Source organism: Lithobates pipiens, unplaced genomic scaffold (genome assembly GCF_037356315.1).
Source record: "Lithobates pipiens isolate NorthernLeopardFrog02 unplaced genomic scaffold, aLitPip1_a1.2 Scaffold_18, whole genome shotgun sequence".
Taxonomy (NCBI): domain Eukaryota; kingdom Metazoa; phylum Chordata; class Amphibia; order Anura; family Ranidae; genus Lithobates; species Lithobates pipiens.
Genome location: NW_027507758.1, coordinates 488,363,881 through 488,381,075, shown reverse-complemented (window position 1 = coordinate 488,381,075; position 17,195 = coordinate 488,363,881). Strand labels below are relative to the sequence as shown.

The window sequence follows — 17,195 nt, the reverse complement described above, 5'->3', positions numbered from 1 at the left end:
GGGGCGTTAGGCTCCTGACAGGGACAAGGGTACTTAAAACTTGGTCCATCTGGCCGAAACCAGACAGACCCCTTTCTCTGGAGGGTCTGCCGAAACAGACCCACCCAAGTACTAGGTAGGGCTCCCCCGAAGGGAGACTCAATGAGAGAGGGTGAACTAAGCCAGAAGGCCATGTCCACCCCCTCCCAGGACTTTAAAGCGGTGTTTCAGGCCTAAAAAAAAAATGTAAAAGTCAGCAGCTGAAACAAAAGTAGCTGCTGACTTTTAATAAGGAGACTTACCTTTCCAGGGCGCCCGCGATGTTGGCCGCCAAGGCTGACATGTCCCTCTGCTCTCGGGTCCCAGCGCTGCCATCCTCACTAAGGGAAACAGGCAGTGGAGCCTTGCGGCTTCACTGGCCGTTTCCTACTGCGCATGCGCGAGTCGCGCTGCGCATTTTGAATGGGACCCGCTGTGTTAGGGAACACACAGTTCCCAGAACATAGCGCGCCCCATTACCCAGAAGACAATGCGGAGGAGGGGAGAAGACGAAGATCACCGAGGAGCAGGAAGAAGGCAGATTAGGAAGATTGCCTAGCAACAAGGATTTCTGGCCAGGTAAAAAAAAAATTTTTTTTAGGGTGGCCCTCCACTTTAAGGGCAGGCCCAAGGACCTGCAACCCTACTCATCACATGTACAAAACAGTGTACATAACATAAAAATACTAAAATGTGAGAAACAAAGGGAATAAATAAAAAGAAAGTGGGGGAGAAGGAAGTAGAGGAGAGTGAAAAAGTGGTCATTGTGCAATACAATGGCCAGGCCCTCTGGCCAGGAATAAAAAAATTCCTCCGGTCCCAGCCAAAAGGCCCAGCCCAGGAGACAGGTGCTAAAAAAATGTGTAATGGTGCAGTGACTGTGGTGCTTCAAATCAAAGTGACCCTCGCTCACAGTGATTTTTCGGCACCCCTGAACTGCCACTTCAGGGGCACATACACCATAGGCTTTCAGGACCAACCCTGACCAACAACCCAGACCACAGCAGCCCCCACTCCAGCCAGGAAGGCATGAAGTTTTGAGAGCTTGGTGAGAGCCCTTTTGTCAGAAACCATGAATCAGACCGAGACATGAAATCACACTCGTTTATTAAATAAAAAGGTAAATAGAGAAAGCGTAGTCAAAGCATAGCCAGGGTCCAGTAATCGGATCGAGTAGTCAGCTAGGCCAGAGTTCAATAACCAGATCGGGTAATCAACCGGGCCAGAAGTCAGGGATCCAAGTGGAGCAACAGCAGGCAGGATAAGGAGCCAGAAGGGATGTCAGCAAGTCAGTCTTTAAACAGAACCGCAGGAGATGGTTTCTTGAGATGTGACCAAGGCGAAGGCAGAGTACTCCGGTTTCCTCCCACAATCCAAAGACATGTTGGTAGGTTAATTGGATCCTGTCTAAATTGTCCCTAGTTATGTATGAATGTGAGTTAGGGACCTTAGATTGTAAGCTCCTTGAGGGTAGGGGCTGATGTGAATGTACAATGTATATGTAAAGCACTGCGTAAATTGACAGCGCTATATAAGTACCTGAAATAAATAAATAAATAAAATAAGATGAAGTGAGCTGGACAGCTTTAAGTAGGCAGGTCAGACAAGCAGGATCAGGAACAGCTGGTAACTGTGGAGAGAGATGAGAACTGGCAATTAGCCGACAGCTGAGCAGCCAGCTCAGAGAAGTAAGGGCTAAGCCAGCCCTGACACCTTTACCATCAGGCCCCATCGTCGCTCCCATCACTCCTTCCTAATTACATTCAGAGATACTAAGCGCTCTACCCCCCCATCAAGAGTGGAGCCGGTGTTCTCTCCCGAAAAACTGACCGGAGCTAGAGCTACCCCAATCTAGGCCAGAAGGCCAGTGACCCGACCCTCTGGGTCAGACCGCATGCAGCACCTATCTCCATCAGGAGCACCCTTCCAGACGGCTTGGACTCGGCCCCGCTGTCCAAGCATGGATGCCCAGACACTGGAACTGCCGAGCCGCCCTTCCTGGTTCAATGATACCATTGGATTTGCATGTGTCTTCCCCACACTGGGGAGTAACACAGTACCTCCGCTGGAAACTGATAAGAACAGATACTACACTTGATCTAAGCCAAAAGGCCGAGAAGGGATTCAAATATATTGATACTCCACAAAAGACAAGTAGATACAGCAGATGTTAACGCGTTTCAACCATGACGGCATTGTTCACAACCAACAATCCTGGACTAGCTAACATAGTGGGACTGGCTCCCAAGATGGTGGCCCAATGGGCACGAAATCTGGGAGACATTCTGAATTCATAAAAGAACCAAATTCGAACTGGCAGTCAGGGTATCTTAGATCAAAGGGAATGTTTCCCTGAAACAGATTTCAGAAATGTCCCTTTGTTGACAGAACTGACACTTTCAGTGAAGCCGTAGGTCAGGAGAATTATGAGATAAGGGGCCTGATAAACTGCTCCACCATGAGAGTGATATACATGCTTACCTGCCCCTGTCCAAAATGTTACTAAGAGATCTCTAAAGATCCATATAGGTGAACATTTGAGGGAGCTCAGAAAACTTCTGGCAAAACACTTTTGAAAAAAAAGTTGATGGCATGAAAATTAAGGGAATCTATGTCCTCCAAGAAGAGGTGACTTTAACCTTATATTACTACAGAAAGAAACATGGTGGATATATAGGTTAAGGTCTCTGGTTTGAATACAGAGATGAATCTGCAGGTATTTCTTGTGACCTAGAGGATACCCATTACCTCGGTATGCTCGTCCATGTGTTTGTCCTGTCTGTAAGCTTGTCTTTATGTCGGTTGTATGGCCTCTTTCTGGGACGTGTAATTCTCTCTGATGGTGCTGGGCAGCGTGGCTCTCTCTAGTGGGGCTGCGAAGCGTGGCTCTCTCTCTCTGGCTTCCCTCAGCACAATTCCCTCTTTTTTTACAGTCTTCTGTAGCTGCTACAGTATAGCACTCACTTCTTGAGATTTTTCCTGGGTTCCAGGGTCTATCTCTCCCCCCAGCAGAGTGAATGCTGGAGGCTGTAGCCTGCTCGCTGTGGACAGCAATGGCCAATCTTCCAGGACTACATGTCCCATGATGCTCCCCTAGTCTCTTCTGATTGGCCCTCTGCTGTGGCCAATGAAGAGGGAAATTGAGTGGGCAGGAAGTTGGGCAGCGAACCTGATGAGAGCCAATCTCTCTTCTACCACACTGCTAACAGGAGAAAGGGAGGGGGTGAGGGGCGAAACATTCTAACAACCTGCAGCTTTCCTCTCCTGTCACAGAGCCGCTGTCTGAGTTCTCTGGCAGACTGAGCAGAGGAAAGCAGCACACTTCACTGGGGGGGTGTGGGGTTCGACACCACCCGCTTCAACTGTTTCCTTGATGGTGTCATCCCTCTGGCAGGTGTCACCCCTCTGGTGGGTGTGACCCAGGTATGGTCATCTCCCGCACCCCCACAGTGACACCACTCTGGCTGTGTACACATTATTTAGACTAGTAACAGTTGCAGGCTCTGCCTATATCTTATATAATTACAGCTTTGTTACTGCAAATTGGATAAACATCTAATGGCCAGTAAGCAGGGGGATTTCCATCATCCTTTTGATGTCTATAGTATTTTATACAACTTTCCAGGTTGTTTGGATAATTATTTATTATATGTGCACGAAGAGATAATTATTTATTATATGTGCACGAAGAGAGCTAAAAAGAGAGGCAATGTAAAAGAACATATTCTGGAGATGAATTGCCTTTTATAACTACCTCAGCCCCAGGAGGTTTTACCCCCTTCGTGACCTGCCCAGTTTTTTCTATTCGGCACTATGCTACTTTAACTGGTCATGCAACTCTGTACACAAATTAAATTTATATAATTTTTTTCGTACAAATAGAGCTTTCTTTTTCACCACCAGGATTTTTATTCTTTATTCTATAAATGAAAAAAGACCGAAAATTTTGAAAAAAAAAAAAATATATATATATATACGGTATATATATATATATATATATATATATATATATATAACCACCCATATCATGAATTGTATGTTCCATAGAGAAGCACATATACAGACACTACCACTCAAATATATCCGTACACAGAGCTCTGTAAAGAGGGAGCAATCAACCCTTTGATACCCCCTAGATGTTAACCCCCTTCCTAGCCAGTGTCATTAGAACAGTGACAGTGTATAGAATTAGCACCGATCACTGTATTAGTGTCACTGGAGATGTTAGTGGCAGTTAGTGGCAGTTCCCACAAAGAGTCAGTTAGTGCCAGATTTTCCACCGCACTATCACAGTCCCACTATAACTTTCTGATCGCCATCATTACTAGTATGAAATAAATAGAAATTCCAGTATATCTACCATCATTAATAGACACTATAAAACTTTCACGCAAATCAAATATTATACCCTGTACACACGGTCAAAAATTCTGACGGAAAAGGTCCGATCGGATTATATTGTCGGAAAATCCAATCATGTGTGGGCTCTATCGGACTTTTTCCGTCTGAAATTCAGACGGAAAAATTTTGATAGCAGGACCTCAAATTTTCCGACAACAAAATCCGATCTCACTTTTTCCGATCTTTTGTAGAGAATTCCAATCGAACAAAGTGTCACGCATGCTCAGTTTAAATTACGAGAACAAAGCTATTGGCTACTAGCCGCAATGTAGTCCCGTCGCAACGAACAAAGTCATCACATTCCGAACTATCAGATTTTCCGACAACTTTGTCCGACTGTGTGTATGCAACACCAGTTTCGGACAAAATCCGTTGGAAAAAATCAGACGGATTTTGTTGTCGGAATGTCCGACCGTGTGTACGGGGGCTTATGCACTTATTGGGTTTTTTCTTTTACTAAAGACATATAGTAGAATACAATTTGATCTAAATTTATGAAAAAAAATATATATTTTTTTTATGTTTTTTAGCATAGTTAAAAAAAAAAAAATTATATATATATATATATATATATATATTAAGAAAACGGGGTGAACAAATATCTGCGCTAACTCAAATGAAAAAAAAAAAGAACAGCAGCCAGCATAGTTCATTGATAACCAAACAATAAAAATATAAGTCTAAAATGCAGCGCTTTAGTGGCTCATAGAATCTGTGACAAATAAATAAGTAAAAATTTGATAAAGCTGATGATGTAGAGCCTCTGCCACTTCAATGTGCATAAAGAAAGCACACCACACCCCAGTGCAATCAAACTGCTTACCAGAAGAATATGAAAAACACGCAAGGTATATATTGCAGGTGGTAAATGATGTATTCGAACGGCACTTTCCAAAAACAATAGGCAGGTCATAAGATATCCAGGTAGGTCAATCTCAGAAAAATGTCAGGACGCGCACAAGAAGATGGATATATTGTGCATTCACCACCGGGATACTAACCCAATAGAAGGAAAAAGCAACAATAGTGAAGCCCGTAGAGGTAAAACACACAAACTTTATTGTAGTCTACATACAGGTAAAAAGGGACGTCATGACATATAAAAATCCGTGGCTCTCAGTGTACTTGCATATAAATACAAATAACCACGTCATGCTGGCCCATGATAGGGCAGCATGACATTAAAAACACCTGATTTAATTTGTCTCTATCCATGAGCTACGGCCATGCATGCCCAGTCCAGCCATGCTATTCAACAAACAGGAAGCGAAACCAACGGCAACACTTACTATTTTCGGCGGCCAGAACACATGAACAGCAATCGGATGTGATGTAAGAGAAACAGGAACAGGCAGCGCCCGTATCCAACGCAAACTTCCGGTGAAGGAAATTGACAACCAAGACCAGAAGTGACGTCAGTGGAGCGCGTTCCAAACATGATTGCGTTTCAAAGAACGACAAAGAAGGAAGAGACTTTTGGACAAAATGGTGAACAGTACCAAAGCGTCCAAAAATGCATCTATTCCATATTACATGAAAAAAATGTAAGATGAATAAATATAAATAGCGTTATTTAAATTATTAACATTAAAGAGAGGATAAAAAAGGAGGCCCTAGTTATAATGACATAAATAATTCAATAAAAATACAATAGAAATACAAATAGCAATTAAAAAATAAAATTACTACATTGCAAGTTATATTGTGTGAATACATGGTATAAAGTAGAATATATATATATATATATAAGAACCAGCAACATGGTAAAAAATATATATATATATATATATATATATATATATATATATACATATATATGTAAACACTGCCCACTAGTGTTAAAAACACATAAACCTTAAAATTCACAATTATTAATAAAACCGTTTACATCCCAGTCGACATTCATGCCGTAAGGAATGTAACACTTGAGATGATATATCCAGTGGGTCTCAAGTTTAGATATTTCTCGTTTGGTCATACTCCCTCGCCAGTGTGGATTAAACCTATCGATAGCTATAAAGGGTTTTAGCTTAGGGGTTTTATTATGGCACTCTAAATAGTGTCTAGAGACACTGTTTTAGGAATCACTTTTTTATGTTCGTAATGTGCTCATTAACCCTTACATTCATAGCACGTATCGTGCGGCCCACATACTGTAGGCCACATGGACAAATTAATAAGTACACAACATTCTGTGAAGTACAGGTGATAAAAGTATTAATGTCAAAAACCCTACTAGTGTTATGGGATTTGAACTGGCATATTTTCCTACTTTTCTCTTTGTTGATGGTGCACACATTACAATTATGACAAGGGTAATACCCTTTTGACTTTTGAAAAATGACACTCTATTGGAAGCATCTATAATATTGGGGGCTATCTGAAGTTTAAGAGGGGGAACTCCTCTAAAAACAACTTGAGGTCGATCCAGAAGTACTGGACCCAAGAGTTTATCGTTTTTGAGGACCCCCCCTGTGTTTGGTCATAATTCTTTTGATATCAAAATGTTGTTTAGAATAAGTAGTGACTCTTGTTTTTTGGAACGCAAACATGTTCGGAACACGCTCCACTGATGTCACTTCCGGTCTTGGTTGTCAATTTCCTTCACCGGATGTTTGTGTTGGATACAGGTGCTGTTCCTGTCTCTCTTACATCACTTCCGGTTGGCGTTCATGCGTTCCTCCTGCCGGAAGTAGTAAGTGATGCTTTGGGTTTCGCTTCCTGTTTGTTGAATAGCACGGTTGCGTATGCGCGGCCATAGCTCTTGGATAGGGACAAGTGAAATCAGCTGTCCTATCAAATGAATACATTTTTCTTTAACTGCCCCTAAAAAATTTTAAAAAATGTGTCATTACTTGCCCAAAAAAATAAGGACCCCAATTGTGGCAATCTTTTTCAGAAGGGCTAAAAATAACTGTGGTCTTCTGTGGAGCAAGCCTAGGAAGGAAAAGGGTTAACTTAGTTTTAATAAAAGAAGAACTCCATTTAGAGCCCCTCTTCCCACTTGCTGAACCCCTACACGCAAAATATTTAAAAAAGTTCCCAAGATACACATCTTCAATCCAGGTGTCTTCAATGCAGTCATGTGACAAGCTGGGTTTCCACTTCATCATCGATGGTGGGCAATCATCTCTCCTGCATAGACCGGCAATCACGTTATGACATGTGACCTCCAGCCATTACAGTTTGTCAATTGTCAGCCTAGGCTGTGGGATGACGTAACCCTAGGGGCTGTGTAATTAACAGTCTGGGCTCACAAAAATTGGACTAAATGATGCCTGGTGTCATTCAACCTGGAGGATGGTCCAGTTTGTATAATGTACATATTTTATACCTGGCCAACCCCTGCTGAAGCAGAGAACCACTGCTGCTAATAGAGTGATCCTTGCTGTTCTCTGTATGATGAAGTGAATAGTCCAACCCGCCTCTGCACCTCATCCAATCAGAGAACACTTTGCATTCATTTCCATAACTAAGAAATGAGGCTGCTGTCAGTACCGTATAAATGGTATGTAGTATCAGTTACTTTCAGTATACAGGGCATTGTTTCATTAGCGGTACGGGATGCCTCATTTGCAAAATGTATTCAGTCTGAATGATTCTCAGCCATTCACAGGAAGCTTTGTATATTTTTTCAATGACTACAAGGCCTCATATGATGTGACATCATGTGCCCACCTCTCCATCTCAGCGAATTAGAAGAAGCCTTGCACTCATTGATAAAATACAAGACTTCCTGTGAATGTGTGAATAACTGAGGTTAACTCAATTTTTCTCTGGCAGCAGATGGGTACCTATACCTCTGCAGGAAAACTACCCTGTGTACAGTTTTTTATATGATTATCCAAACCTCTTCTAGTTTGTTTTATGAGATTTTTGTTAATAACCCACAGGGATCGTAGTCAGAACTAGGATTTATATTGTATATATTGCCCTGGTGACTCTCCCTTGTTTAAGATGTATTTACTTTAATCTTTTAGAACCTGGAGGATACAATTTTATAAGGTGTTGATCTGTATACTGTATGTAACCGTAGGGTATTAATATGCAGGATTTATATAGCAGAAGTTTGTGCAGGGCTTAGTTACAATACAATTCCAAAGAGATTAGGAGGTGCCCTGCTCATGAGAGCTTCCAATCTAGATTGAGGAGCTAATGACACAAAGGGTAATGACTGTGAGAGATCAGCTGATGGAAGAAATAGAAGTACAATTTATATATGGAGGCGGGATAGCCTTCCCTGAAGAGATGAGTTATCAGGGATTGCCTAAATGTGGACAAAGTATGAGATAGTGGAACAGATTTGGATAAGGAGTTCCAGAGGATGGGAGAGGCTCTGGAGAAGTCCTGGAGGTGAGAAAAAAAAGGTTACGAGCAGGGCTGGACTGGGACAAAAATTTGGCCCTGGACTTCATCATGACCGGCCCACTTTAATTTTGAGTGTCCCCATCAGCAGCTCCCTTCACATCAGTGTGTCCCCATCAGCAGCCCTCGTCACATCAGTGTGTCCCCATCAGCAGCCCTCTTCACATCAGTGTGTGCCCATCAGCAGCCCCCTTCACATCAGTGTGTGCCCATCAGCAGCCCCCTTCACATCAGTGTGTGCCCATCAGCAGCCCCCTTCACATCAGTGTGTCCCCATCAGCAGCCCCCTTCACATCAGTGTGTCCCCATCAGCAGCCCTCTTCACATCAGTGTGTCCCCATCAGCAGCCTTCTTCACATCAGTGTGTCCCTAATAGTAGCCCCCTTTACATCAGTGTGTCCCCATCAGCAGCCCCCTTCACATCAGAGAGTACACATCAGCAGCCTCCTTCACATCAGTGTGTCCCCATCAGCAGCCCCCTTTACATCAGTGTGTCCCCAGCAGCAGCCCCCTTCACATCAGAGTGTCCCCATCAGTAGCCCCCTTCACATCAGAGTGTCTCCATCAGCAGCCTCCTTCACATCAAAGTGTCCCTATCAGCAGCACCCTTCACATCAGAGAGTCCCCATCAGCAGCCCCCTTCACATCAGTGTGTCCCCATCAGCAGCCCCTTCACATCAGTGTGTCCCCAGCAGCCGCCCCCTTCAAATCAGTGTGTCCCCATCAGAAGCCCCCTTAAAATCAGAGTGTCCCCATCAGCACCCCTATACATCAGAGAGTCCCCATCAGCAGCCCCCTTCACATCAGTGTGTCCCCATCAGCAGCCCCCTTCACATCAGAGTGTCCCCATCAGCAGCCCCCTTCACATCAGTGTGTCCCCATCAGCAGCCCCCTTCACATCCGTGTGCCCCCATCAGTAGCCCCCTTCACATCAGTGTGTCCCCATCAGCAGCCCCCTTCACATCAGAGTGTCTCCATCTGCAGCACCCTTTACATCAGAGAGTCCCCATCAGCAGCACCCTTCACATCAGTGTGTCTCCATCAGCAGCCCCCTTCACATCAGTGTGTCCACATCAGCAGCCCCTTCCCATCAGAGTGTCCCCATCAGCAGCCCCCTTCCCATCAGAGTGTCCCCCATCAGCAACCCCCTTCACATCAGTGTGTCCCCATCAGCAGCCCCCTTGATATCAGTGTGTCCCCATCAGCAGCCCCCTTCACATCAGAGTGTCCCCATCAGCAGCCCCTTTCACATCAGAGAGTGCCCATCAGCAGCCCCCTTTACATCAGTGTGTCCCCATCAGCAGCCCCTTTCACATTAGAGAGTGCCCATCAGCAGCCCCCTTCACATCAGTGTGTCCCCATCAGCAGCCCCTTTCACATCAGTGTGTCCCCATCAGCAGCTCCCTTCACATCAGTGTGTCCCCATCAGCAGCTCCCTTCACATCAGAGTGTCCCCATCAGCAGCCCCTTCACATCAGAGTGTCTCCATGAGCAGCCCTCTTCACATCAGTGTATCTCCATCAGCAGCCCCCTTCACATCAGTGTGTGCCCACCAGCAGCCCCTTCACATCAGAGTGTCCCCTGAAGCAGCCCATTTCACATAAGTGTGTCCCCATCAGAAGCCCCCTTCACATCAGTGTCCCCATCAGCATCCCTTATACATCAGAGAGTCCCCATTAGCAGCCCTCTTCACATCAGTGTGTCCCCATCAGCAGCCCCCTTCACATCAGAGAGTGCCCATCAGCAGCCCCCTTCACATCAGAGTGTCCCCATCAGCAACCCGCTCACATCATTGTGTTCCCATCAGCAGCCCCTTCACATCAGAGTGTCCCCAACAGCAGCCCCCTTCACATCAGAGTGTCTCCATCAGCAGCCCCCTTCACATCAGATTGTCCCCATCAGCAGCACCCTTCTCATCAGAGAGTGCCCATCAGCAGCCCCCTTCACATCAGTGTGTCCCCATCAGCAGGCCCCTTCACATCAGTGTGTCCCCAGCAGCAGCCCGCTTCACATCAGTGTGTCCCCATCAGCAGCCCCTTCACATCAGAGTGTCCCCATCAGCAGCCCCTTTCACATCAGAGAGTGCCCATCAGCAGCCCTCTTCACATCATTGTGTCCCTATTAGCAGCCCCTTTCACATCAGAGAGTGCCCATCAGCAGCCCCCTTCACATCAGAGTGTCCCCATCAGCAGCCCCTTTCACATCAGAGAGTGCCCATCAGCAGCCCCATTCACATCATTGTGTCCCTATCAGCAGCCTCCTTCACATCAGTGTGTCCTCCCTCTCCTCCCCCTCCCACGTTTACTCACAGTTTTGAAGGCAGATTCTCATTCCTCTCTCCAGTAAGGATGAGCTCAGGTGTGTTTGCAAGCCATATTTGCAGAGCCTGCCAGGAAATCGGCACTGCAGAGTGCTAATCACAAGCAGTGAGACATTTCTCGATCTCTGCAGTAGCGCATCGGGACAATGTCTCGCTGCTTCTGATTAGCGCTGTACAGTGCCGATTTCCTGGCTGGCTCTGCATGTGTGGTTTGCGAACATGCCTGAGCTCATCCTTACTCTCCAGTCATGTGATAACAAGTGATAAAGGGGAGAGAGGAAGGAACGTCTGCCGGCTGTCTATCTGCCCCTGCAGGCTGGAGGGAGCATAAAGCTTAATGCTCTCTCCAGCAAGTGATGGCAGCTGCTCCTCCTGACAGGAGTGAAATCACAATCACTCACAGTCAGTGAGGAGCAGCTCCAGGACTGCACCTGACTGGCCCACTGAGCCATTGGCCCACCGGGAAACTACCGGTAGTCCCAATGGCCAGTACATGCCTGGTTATGAGGGAGCTACAGAGCGCAAGTTCTTAAGAGCGAAGAGCATCGTTTGCGTGATAGACTGAGATTGGTGATCTAGCTGGGGGCAGATTTCTGGGTAGCTTTGTACGTTGTTAGTATTTTGAACAATATAAGTAGTATAGGGTAGTATACAGTAAGCAAAGTGCTGAACATGGTTAGGGGCATTCCAGCTCTGCTGCTAAGCATACAGAGGACTGAAAGGGATAAACAGTAGAGAGGAAAGGAAGGGAGGCCAGCTGGGGTAGGCCCTACAGTGCTTACATTGTTAGGAGGATATTTTTCTTGGGTCACAGATAGGGCTGGAGGTGAACAGAGCTGGACTTTTTAGAGAGAAAGCCCAGCACCAGCTGATCATTTTATTGTCAGGTACTGAAATGCAGACAGGTAAGAAAAGAAAAAAGAGGGGGTCCCTTCTCTGCATTATTCAGCAGTGTGGGTAATTTCTTCTACTGCTCATAGCATAGGCTATTCACATGATAGCAATAAAGTCAGCTAACCTAAAGCTAGATGTGCTGACTTCACCCGGTGAATATAACATGTTAATTTCCTATCCACCATAAATAAAAATAAATTATTCCAAATTCAAAATGTATGTAAACCCAATAGTTAAAGACAGAAGCGTTCACAGGTACACTCTATTACCAAAAGTATCGGGACGCTTGCCTTTACATGCACATGAACTTTAATGGAATCCCAGTTTTAGTCTGTAGGGTTCAATATTGAGTTGGCCCACCCTTTGTAGCTATAACAGCTTCAACTCTTCTGGGAAGACTATCCACAAGATTTAGGAGTGTGTCTATGGGAACGTTTGACCATTTTTCCAAAAGTGCATTTGTGAGGTCAGGCACTGATGGGGATGAGAAGACCTGCCTCACAGTCTCCGCTCTAATTCATCTCAAAGGTGTTCTATCCGGTTGAGATCAGGAATCTGTGCAGGCCAGTCAAGTTCCTCCATCCAAAACTCGCTCATCCATGTCTTTATATATAGATACGTTTTCACCATGTCAGAGATTGTTGTTATTGCCACATCCCTGTTGTATAGGAAAAAAGGAAACCCCCTTGCTTGCGACTTTAAAGGCAACAAAGACACAAGTATAAAGTAAAAAAGCATTTATTATTACACATAAAATTTGATCATACAAGCATGTAATCATCAGTTAAAAACAAGACCTCTGCTACACTTCATATACCACCTTGATCTGTGACCAATCAGTTCATGGATGGCCCCCACAATACACTTGTTTGAATCCATTGGACAGTGTCAATAGGCTTCCAGTGATGCCATCCTCTGCAGTGTCTTATCAACTTCTTCTGTTCGCATAGTACAGTATACTCCTTCAGATCAGCTTTTACCTACCTTATGGTAAGTTTCCCACAAACAACTTTTTGTCCTCTTCTTTTATGGCTGCCATAATCCATGTCATATTGCTATGATAACCTTTTTTAATTTTCTTTATTAGACAAACTATGACTACATATTCTCCTATCCCAGTGATGGCGAACCTTGGCACCCCAGATGTTTTGGAACTACATTTCCCATGATGCTCATCCACTCTGCAGTGTAGTTGAGCATCATGGGAAATGTAGTTTGAAAACATCTGGGGTGCCAAGGTTCGCCATCACTATCCTATCCAATACCCCTGATGAAGAGCTTGAACCAGAAACGCGTCGGGTACTGGAAATTTTCAATAATCGGAGAGTATTTATGATAGAATACTATGCAATTTTGTTACGTTTTTGTTCTCTTGGTTTTTTGCTATCTCTTGTTTTTAACTGATCAATACATGCTTGTATGATCAAATTTCATGTGTAATAATAAATGCTTTTTTACTTTATACTTGTGTTGTTGTTGCCTTTAAAGTGGTTGTAAACCCTTGTCTACAACTTTATGTTACAGGTAAGCCTATATTAAGGCTTACCTGTAGCTAGCACATACATAATGCTATGCATTCTAGCTAATTATGCCTTTCTCTTGCAGGGTTTTTTTTTTTCTGTGGGTTTACTTCCTCTTTAAAGTCCCCTTTTTCATATCCATGTCTTTATGGACCTTGCTTTATGTATCAGTCCAAGTCATTTGGTGGAGGGGGGATTATGGTGTGGGGTTGTTTTTTAGGGGTTGGGCTCGGTTCCAGTGAAGGGAGCTCTTAAGGCATACCAAGACTTTCTGGACAATTTCATGTTCCCAAATTTGTGGGAACAGTTTCAGGCTAGTCCCTTCCTGTTCCAACATGACTGCACACCAGTGCACAAAGCAAGGTCCATAAAGACATGGATGAGCGGGTGAAGGAACTTGGCTGGCATGTACAGAGCCCTGACCTCAACCTGATGGATGAATTAGAGCGGAGAATGTGAGCTAGGCCGTCTCGTCCAACATCAGTGCCTGACCTTACAAATTCTGGAAGAATGGTCATTCTCATAGACACACTCCTAAACCTTGTGGTCAGCCTTCCCTAAAGAGTTGAAGCAGCTGTAAAGGGTAGGCCAATTCAATATTGAACCTTACGGACTAAGATGACATTAAAGTTAATTTTCGTGTAAAGGCAAGTGTCCCAATACTTTTGACAATATAGTGTACATATCATTCAGAAGTCATTTGCATCCTTTTATTAAATGAATTCTTGGAGATCCTGCCATGAAGGTCCTTGTTTGTGAACTTCCTGTTGCCGGGTGACAACGCTCTACCATCATCTCCCAATCACATGTTGTCACCGTATCACAATGGCTTCTTAAGGAGACCACAAGGTTGCCACGCGCCAGCCTGCGTGCCATTGCTCAGGCTGTCATTAAGGGAGACAACAGTGGGCCATGCAGGCATAGTTGGAATGCAGGCATGTAGAAAGGAAGCTGCAAAGAGATCAGCAGGACTAAGATGCAACAAAAGATGTAAAAAAAAAAAGTAATACCAATTTTTTTTGATTGGAAAAAAAGGCAATTACTTCCAACACACCGTGCTTTAACAAAGAGAATATCATTGGATGGAGATATTTACTAACTTTATTGAACACAGACACAACCTTCAGGAGAAACGTGAGCCTGCAGCGCCACCCAGTGGACAGCCGTAGGAACTTCTGTCTACCAACACCAGGGTCTTCTCCTAGGCAGCGCCGCTCTCCTTCTTCAGCACAGCGCTGACTGTGTCCCCCACAGGTCTCCCTCCATAGGGCTCTCCCACATGACCTTTGCCGTCCCCACCACTGACAGCTGTCACCTACTACGTCACCTCAAACGTCCTCCTGTTCCGCTGGCGTCGTGTGACGGAGATAGGCCGACTTCCGGGGTACGGCTGCCGGGCGGGTTCATCTCAAGCGATCTGCGGAGCTATCGAGCGCTGAGCTGTGAGTGGGGATTCGGGTATAGAGCACTGTGTGTGGGGAGACAGTTCTGTGTACAGGCCCGACTCTTCCCTGTCCCCATGGTGACCTGACCCGGGAGGGGGAGGGAGAGTCTTCCTCAACACTGACAGCCATGGGTTGTGCCCTCCAGGGTTATGTACATTGGTATACTGGGGTCCTCCTGTATCAAGGGATCTGGGCTACACTCGGAACCCTTCCTTCCTTTAGAGCCGGGGTCTCCAAACTTTCTAAACAAAGGGGCAGTTTAATGTCCTTCAGACTGTGGGGAGTGGGGGACTAGGGCCAGTGAGAGGAGAAAATGTCCTGGCACCCAGTGGGAGTAAACAAATGCCCCATCTTTGGTGTCAGTGAGAGAATTGTGCCCCATCATTGGTGTCATTGGGTGGGCAGAATCATGCCCCGTTGTCGGCGTCACGGAGAGGAGCTGTGGCCCATTGTCTGCATCACAGGGAGGAGCTGTGGCCCGTTGTCGGCGTCATGGGGAGGAGCTGTGGCCCGTTGTCGGCGTCACGGGGAGGAGCTGTGGCCCCACAGTGGTGTCACTTTTATTGGTGTCACAGGGAGGAACTGTGGCTCGTTGTTGGCGTCGGAGGATGAAATATTGTGCCAAGGGCTGGATAAAAGTAAGCAAAGGGTCAGAGTTTGGAGACCACTGCTTTAAAGGCATAGCTCACCTACTCCAAAACTGCCCATGCAGATAAGGGGTGTCTATAGATAAAAAAAAACTGTGCAGCTTCTGGATAATGCCTTTCCTATAAAGTTAAATTCTACTTGTGTACCTCATACATTTATGTGTTTATTTACCTCCAAAAAGCCTGACTGGAAAACTTCCAGGACGTTGCTAAGAGAGTTCAAGCGATTACTTTTCACCTTAAAGTGGTATTCCACCCAAAAATGTAACTTCCACGGGAAGGTGACCCCCTGACATGCCTCATTTGGCATGCCATTTTCTTTGGGGGGGTGGAAACCCTCTAAAATGAGGCTCCCACTTCTTCCCGGGGCTCCGCGGTGCTGGAAGGAAGTTCACCTCTCCCCCTCCCTCCCTACTATCGTCTGGGACATGTCACAGGTCCCTGATGATTTCCCAGCCAATGGACCCTGGGACAGGTAAGTGTCCGATTATTAAAAGTCACCAGCTGCAGTATTTGTAGCTGCTCGCTTTTAAATTTTTTTTTTTTTTTTTTTAACGCAGAGCTCCGCTTTAACCATCATAGACTCCAACACTGAGCTCAGAGCTACTGCATCATGGAATAGAAAGCACACGTGAAGGGGTTTGACTCAAAGTAAGAGCTCACTGATGACCTCTGTGATGGTGAAGGTGAACAGTAATAGCTGGGCATCTCTTAGCAACGTCCTAGAAGTTTTATATAAACAGCCTACATCTATATCAAGGGCAATATTCTACTTTGCTCGGAGCTCCACAGTTTTTTTTATCTACAGACACTGCTTATCTTGAGGGGCAGCTTTTGATAAAGGTGAACTATATCTTTAACCACTTTAATACTGGGCACTTTTGCCCTCTTTCCGCCCAGGTCAATTTCCAGCTTTCAGTGCTGTTGTGCTTTGAATGACAATTACTCAGTCACGCAACACTGGACCCAAATGAAATTTACTTTTTTCACACGAACAGAGCTTTCGTTTGGTGGTTTTTAATCACCACTGAGTTTATTTTTTATTTTTTGCCCTACGAATGGAAAAAAAACAAAACGTTTTTCTTAGTTTCTGTTATAAAATTTTGCAAAGAAGTAATTTTTCGTCATAAATTTTGACCAAAATGTATACTGCTACGCTTATTTGATAGAAATAACCGGAATCATTGATCATTGTATATTATTTGGTCTTTGTGAAAGAAAGTCTACAAACTATGGTACCAATCATTGAAAATTGATGCACTGGCAGCCTATCAAATTTTTTGAGGCCCAAGCCAGGAAAATGCATACATCCCCCAAATGACCCATTTTTGGAAAGTAGACAGTCCAAGGTATTTAGTTTGAGGCATGGCAAGTTTTTTTGAAGTTGTTGTAATTTTTTTTCCCCACAATTCTTTGGAAAATTAAGAAATTGCATCTTTTTTTTTTCCCCAACACAAAAGTCATATTAACAACTTATGGACCGCCGTCATTATACGGTGGTACTTTGAAGAGGGATATAGTTCTGGCAGCAGCTAGCTACCATAAGCCCGGTATCCCCTTCTTTAGCGGGCAGTCTGGTTTGAGA

General features: G+C 44.9%; 1 protein-coding gene and 1 pseudogene across 5 annotated transcripts in view; one reads left to right on the top strand and one right to left on the bottom strand.

The window, feature by feature from the left end:
* Positions 1–2,032: 2,032 nt before the first annotated feature.
* LOC143990561 (U2 spliceosomal RNA) lies at positions 2,033–2,142 on the bottom strand (annotated as a pseudogene).
* A 12,552-nt stretch (positions 2,143–14,694) lies between these two features.
* The window catches only part of MFF (mitochondrial fission factor), a 45,784-nt gene continuing 43,283 nt past the window's right edge, over positions 14,695–17,195 (top strand). For 2 of the 5 annotated variants that reach the window (XM_077488530.1, XM_077488528.1), the window contains exon 1: positions 14,696–14,960. The gene's annotated coding sequence lies outside the window, so the exon portion shown is untranslated. Of the gene's footprint in view, positions 14,961–17,195 lie in introns of all 5 variants that reach the window. The other 3 variants (XM_077488529.1, XM_077488531.1, XM_077488532.1) reach the window with 3 other exon arrangements.